This window comes from Oncorhynchus mykiss, chromosome 25 (genome assembly GCF_057628025.1).
Source record: "Oncorhynchus mykiss isolate SJ-2025 chromosome 25, ASM5762802v1, whole genome shotgun sequence".
Classification (NCBI taxonomy): Eukaryota; Metazoa; Chordata; class Actinopteri; order Salmoniformes; family Salmonidae; genus Oncorhynchus; species Oncorhynchus mykiss.
The window spans coordinates 80,794,966-80,801,007 of record NC_143046.1 but is presented as its reverse complement, the minus strand read 5'-3'; the positions used below and the strand labels follow the sequence as shown (position 1 = coordinate 80,801,007).

Genomic DNA, 6,042 nt, shown 5'->3' with positions numbered 1-6,042 from the left:
ATGTCCTAACTGACTTGCCAAAACTATAGTTTGTCAACAAGAAATTTGTGGAGTGGTTGAAAAACGAATTTGAATGACTCCAACCTAAGTGTATGTAATCTTCCGACTTCAGCTGTACACATATCCATGATGTTGTAACTTACTCAACATGATGTTCTTATTGAAGTCGTTTGTTGCAGCTCTCATGTTTATTTGTATAGTCAACAATGTTTTTCATCTGACCACAATCAATGAATCAGTACATAGTGGAGTGTCTGTAGGTCTACTGTATACTGGAGTGAATCACTGTAGTGTCTGAGTGAGGACTCGCTGGGGAGAGTAGTGGCAGAGTAGTTGAGATGACATTTCTGAAGGGGGCGGGGGCCGGGTGTTGGTGTGTTCCGATTAGATCTGAGCGATAGGGTTGTATACATTTGGCACAGAACGAATGAAAACAGACTGAAACAGGGAGAGGCTACCTGAACTTGTCCAATAAGAAACGCTAATTTTCCTTTTGTGTAGAAAAATGATTTGCTACGGTGTCTCCAAATGAAACGTTAGAGGAGGGAAGGGGGCGCACCCCCACCACACTGAAATGCTTCTTTAGATGCCATTTAAAGTCACCAGCACACGACAGGAATGTCGGGCCCCTGCGCACAGAGATTATGTACTAGACGTGTGTACTTTATTTTTAAAACATGGGGTGGGTCAAACGCTGGCTCGCTGGCTGACGGGAATGAAGAATGAGCGTGCTGTGTGCACAGTCGCAAGTTTTACAACCCCTTTCCCGACCTTGCCCGCTCTGGCTCTCCAAAACCGTTCCATCCAGGAGTCCACTGCCGTGACGAGGACTCGTCTAGTGATTCCATGGGATTATTAATGGGGTTTTAATTTGAGGGAAATACAAAGGTGTATATTTTCTTGAAGGATTATATCAAGCATAGGTGAGTTTGGTGGATAGGGAAAAGTTTCATAAATTCACACTGGTGAAATGTCTCCATTCTTTAAAACAAATTATGGGGAAATATGGTTACAGATGTTAGTGAGAATCTGCGTTTTTAAATATATTTATTGACATGGCGGTGGAATATTAGTGAGAATATTTTCTAAAAGTAGACACCAGTGGCTAATTTTGTTTACCACCTGTTGATCCTCAATGCAATTTTTTTTGAAGGACTTTCATTTCCTTTCAAATACCGCGATGGATAAACTGTTGTAGCCTACCTAACCTTGTATTCATTGTTAATTATTCTGACACAAGCGTATATTAGTATCACTTCCAACTCTGAAAGGCCTTCCTTGAAAGACCTTCATTCGGTAGGCTAGGCTACTCGTTAGTTAAGCGGGTGTAAGGTGAACTTTGAGTGCGCTCGCTATGGGGGGCTATGACAGTCTCGATGCAGACTTTGGTCGCGTCGCTCGCAGATCATTATTCTCTGTAGTGTTATCGGATACATACATTTGAGAGAGAGATTAATACAATATTATCTTAAAAGTTGTTGTCTGCTGGGCAGGAGGATATACTTTACTATTTAATCCTCTTCACCAATCCCCCTTGGTACTTAATTTAACATGAGGCCACAGAGAGCACTCTCCACTTCAAACGGTGTCCTTGGCACATAGCCTAAAATAATATAATATAATAATGCTATTTGGTTGCAGCAAAATGCACACAGACTAGGCATGTTGTTATCCTCTCTCCACTAGGAGGATTGCACTGTTATATCATCATATTGCTTACATTCTGCACTCTACATGAGTGGGAGACAATATTGGGGGAAAATAACTGTTCATATCAAGTTAACCTAATAGGGAAGGTCCAGGGCACTCAGTCCCTCTCTCCATCTCTCCATCTCCCTCTCTCCATCTCTCTCCCTTCTCTCTCCTCATCCTTTCACTGCCCTCTCTGTCTTCTCACCCTTTCACTGTCAACTCTCTCTTCTCACCCTTTCACTGTCAACTCTCTCTTCTCACCCTTTCACTGTCAACTCTCTCTTCTCACCCTTTCACTGTCAACTCTCTCTTCTCACCCTTTCACTGTCAACTCTCTCTCCTCATCCTTTCACTGTCAACTCTCTCTCCTCATCCTTTCACTGTCAACTCTCTCTCCTCAACCTTTCACTGTCAACTCTCTCTCTTCTCAACCTTTCGCTGTTATCTGTCTCTGTCTCTGTCTCTCTCTCTCTCTCTCTCTGCCAAACAAACACAAAGCAGAGTCACTACAGCTTCCTGATATCAGTGAATGAAAACAGCTGTGTGGTGTGACAGCCTTTGGTTTCGAATAATAGTGACTTTAGGTGAACAGCTTACATAGTTAAAGGAGAAATGTGAGCATGCCATGGAGCCTCTCCAGCAGTCTGGAATGTGTCCCAAATTGCACCCTATTCCTTATTAAGTGCACTACTTTTGCCCATAGGGCTTTGGTCAGAATTAGTGCACTATAGGACATTGGGTGCCATTTAGGATGCAAACTTACTGTAAACACACTCCAGGAATAGTTTACTATCGATCCCCTTTCTCCCTTTCCTCTTCCCTATAACCTCTACCAAGATCAAACTCATCCATTATAGCACTCCAAACCAGGTTTAGGATGACCAATGTAGTAGGCTACACATTGTGTGTGTAATATGTGATACTGTCATGTTTATGTCCCATAGATGAAGGTTAACTGCAATATTATTATTAAGGTCATTCTATTATAGTTCTATTAGGGACTGTGGGGGGGGGGGGGGGGAGAGGGTCTTAGTCCAAAATAGGGGAGGGTTGTCAAACATTTGTTGTTGCTTTGTGTGTTTTTTTATTGGGCACAGGGCAGGATATACATGATTTATATTCGCCATTTTGCAAGTTTGGACACACCTACTCATTTAAGGGTTTTTCTTTATCTTTACTATTTTCTACATTATAGAATAATAGTGAAGACATCAACAATAGGAAATAACATATATGGAATCATGCAGTAAACAAAAAAAGTGTTAAACAAATCAAAATATATTTTATATTTGATATTCTTCAAAATAGCAACTCTTTGCCGTGATGAAAGCTTTGCACATGCTTGGCATTCTCTCAACCAGCTTCACCTGGAATGCTTTTCTTAACCAGCTTCACCTTGGAATGCTTTTCCAATAGTCTTGAAGAAGTTCCCACATATGCTGAGCACTTGTTGGATGCTTTTCCTTCACGCTGCGGTTCAACTCATCCCAAACCATCTAATTTGGGTTGAGGTCGGGTGATTGTGGAAGCCAGGTCATCTGATGCAGCACTTCATCACTCTACTTCTTGGTCAGATAATCCTTACACAGTCTGGAGGTGTGTTGAAAAATAAATGATAGACCCACTTGGCGGATGGGATTGTGTATCGCTGCAGAATGCTGTGGTAGCCATGCTGGTTTAGTGTGTTTTGAATTCAAAATTAATCAATGATAATGTCACCAGCAAAGCACCCCCACACCATCACACCTCCTCCTCCATGCTTCACGTTGGGAACCACACATGTGGAGATCATCCGTTCACCTACTCTGCGTCAAACAAAGACACGCAGTTGGAACCATTCATCTCAAATTTGGACTCATCAGACCAAAGGACAGATTTCCACTGGTCTAATGTCCATTGCTCGTGTTTCTTGGCCCAAGCAAATCTCTTCCTCTTATTGGTGTCCTTTAGTAGTGGTTTCTTTGCAGCAAATCGACAGTGAAGGCCTGATTCACACAGTCTCATCTGAACAGTTGATGTTGAGATGTCTGTTGAACTCTGTAAAAAATGTATTTGGGCTGCAATTTCTGAGGCTGGTAACTCTAATGAACTTATCCTCTGCAGCACTGGTAACTCTGGGTCTTTCCTGTGGCCGTCCTCATGAGAGCCAGTTTCATCATAGCGCTTGATGGTTTTTGCGACTGCACATGCATAAATTTTCAAAGTTCTTGAAATTTTCCAGATTGACTGACCTTAATTTCTTAAAGTAATGATGGACTGTCATTTCCCTTTGCTTATTTGACCTGTTCTTGCCATAATATGGACTTGGTATTTTACCAAATAGGGCTATCTTCTGTATACCACTCCTACCTTGTCACAACACAACTGATTGGCTCAAACACATTAAGAAGGAAAGAAATTCCACAAATGTACTTTTAACAAGGCACACCCATTAATTGAAATGCATTCCAGGTGACTACCTCATGAAGCTGGTTGAGAGAATGCCAAGAGTGTGCAAAGCTGTCATCAAGGCAAAGGGTGGCTACTTTGAAGAATTTCAAATATAAAATATATTTTGATTTGTTTCACACTTTTTTGGTTACTACATGATTCCATATATGCTATTTTATAGCTTTGATCTCTTCCCAATTATTCTACAATGTAGAAAATAGTAAAAGTAAAGAAAAACCCTTGAATGAGCAGGTGTGTCCAAATTTTTGACTGGTACTCTATATAATGTCTTCCATATAGCCACATTTCCTCATCGGATTGCAGGCTTCTCCCCTATCAAGGTGTTTTGGTACTTCCCTTATGCACTACGCTTTTCCGCCCGCTTATTATACCACAGGTCAATATAGTCTACCAGTCAACTGTCTACCCTGCCCTCTATCCATAGTGACAATAGTGGCCGGTGGATCGTTTGTCCAGGTCTGCAATAGGTTAACTAGCAATCATACCATACATAGAATCATTCAAATCTTCACAAATGTTCAGTATACATCCACAAGATAGAGGAATGTCTGACAGGCAGTGGAGAGGCCAGGTGCATCATTACGCATGAAAGACATGCAGCTCAATAAGCTTCCCTATTGGTTTCGTTTAGAGACAATAAAATGATCCTAACTAGACTAGTTTACGGCACCACAATCCAATTCATAATTACATTATTGTTTTCAAGTAAGTACAATTGCGTAAACTTCTGAATAATGACACAAAAGCCCTGGTATTTGAAAGTTGAATTCCATTCATTCCATTTGGATTAGTTGTGGGTGTACTCTGGACAGATTACAGAAAGGCACAGTAGCAGGCCAGTCTGGCTGTAGTTTTGCTTCTGATACTGATGCGCTGTCTATTGTTGATCATCATTCTCCCAAGTCGTCCTATATAGTGTGGCCACATAGGCCTGTGCTCCCAGCAGGCCCAGTTATTCAGGAAAGCTTAACACACATTCTGCCTCCTTTCCGATCAGAGCGACCATTCCTCGACCTAGAACCTCCTAACGCTTCAATATAGCCTAAATATTTGTCGTTTAAGTTTTAAAATGTATTACCTTTTATGTGTGGCATAAACACATCTAGTCACAATGTTTTAATCTGATTAGGCTCCTTCAATAGTCTCCTGTAGGCTACCTGCTGACCCGCTCCACTCTAATATACAGCAATTCCAGCATTCAAACTACGCAACTGCCATTTGATGAATGGAAAGAGACATTGTTACAAAACACTCACGTTTAATGACATTCGAATATTGTCAAACCAAGCCTTCACTACTAAATAGTCCAGTTGTATGGTACAGTAGGTCCAGTTGTGTGGTACAGTAGGTCCAGTTGTGTGGTACAGTAGGTCCAGTTGTATGGTACAGTAGGTCCAGTTGTGTGGTACAGTAGGTCCAGTTGTGTGGTACAGTAGGTCCAGTTGTGTGGTACAGTAGGTCCAGTTGTGTGGTACAGTAGGTCCAGTTGTATGGTACAGTAGGTCCAGTTGTGTGGTACAGTAGGTCCAGTTGTGTGGTACAGTAGGTCCAGTTGTATGGTACAGTAGGTCCAGTTGTGTGGTACAGTAGGTCCAGTTGTGTGGTACAGTAGGTCCAGTTGTATGGTACAGTAGGTCCAGTTGTGTGGTACAGTAGGTCCAGTTGTATGGTACAGTAGGTCCAGTTGTATGGTACAGTAGGTCCAGTTGTGTGGTACAGTAGGCCCAGTTGTATGGTAGGACCAGTTGTGTGGTAGGTCCAGTTGTATGGTAAGTCCAGTTGTGTGGTATGGTAGGCCCAGTTGTATGGTAGGTCCAGTTGTATGGTAGGTCCAGTTGTGTGGTACAGTAGGTCCAGTTGTATGGTACAGTAGGTCCAGTTGTGTGGTACAGTAGGTCC

The 6,042-nt window shown here is 42.0% G+C and overlaps 1 protein-coding gene across 3 annotated transcripts in view; it reads left to right on the top strand.

The window, feature by feature from the left end:
* The first annotated feature begins 576 nt into the window (after nucleotides 1-576).
* LOC110505825 (spectrin beta chain, erythrocytic) overlaps nucleotides 577-6,042 on the top strand; it is a 116,335-nt gene continuing 110,869 nt past the window's right edge. The window contains exon 1 of one of the 3 annotated variants that reach the window (XM_036962964.2): nucleotides 577-923. The gene's annotated coding sequence lies outside the window, so the exon portion shown is untranslated. The remainder of the gene's footprint in view (nucleotides 924-6,042) is intronic. The other 2 variants (XM_036962963.2, XM_090221264.1) reach the window with 2 other exon arrangements.